General features: G+C 34.9%; 1 non-coding gene across 1 annotated transcript; it reads left to right on the forward strand.

Moving 5' to 3' along the window:
• Window positions 1–42: 42 nt before the first annotated feature.
• Window positions 43–115, forward strand: Trnar-ucg. The gene has a single exon. It is a non-coding gene; the product is annotated as a tRNA-Arg (tRNA).
• The last annotated feature ends 355 nt before the right edge of the window (window positions 116–470 follow it).

Genomic DNA, 470 nt, shown 5'->3' on the forward strand with positions numbered 1-470 from the left:
TTAGATATCATTCAAAATAAAACATTATGGTTATATGTTATAGACGTCGTGGCCTAATGGATAAGGCGTCCGACTTCGAATCAGAAGATTGCGAGTTCGAGTCTCGTCGTGGTCGTACGCCAATGTTTTGTGCATTGCGTTTTATGTTTTTACTAAACACACCCAAACGCTCATAAATTGTGCCTTTTATGACAACGATATCATTTAATGTTTTATTCCATAACAACGTGTTAAAATACTAAAAAACGATGCGTCAGAACATTGTGATGTAGAAGTGTATGACCGCTTTCATTTGTTTCAATGTATGCATTTCATAAGCCAAACTATTCTAAATGGTACTAAAGTTGGTCAGTACCATTTAGAAGTAGGAACACCAGTGATCTATGCCAATGAACGATTTGTCGCAATGACATTATTAAAAGCAATGTTGAATTGTTCGGTATCAGATTTATCAGTTTTGTACATTTGTA

This window comes from Mizuhopecten yessoensis, unplaced genomic scaffold (assembly GCF_002113885.1).
Source record: "Mizuhopecten yessoensis strain PY_sf001 unplaced genomic scaffold, ASM211388v2 scaffold675973, whole genome shotgun sequence".
Classification (NCBI taxonomy): domain Eukaryota; kingdom Metazoa; phylum Mollusca; class Bivalvia; order Pectinida; family Pectinidae; genus Mizuhopecten; species Mizuhopecten yessoensis.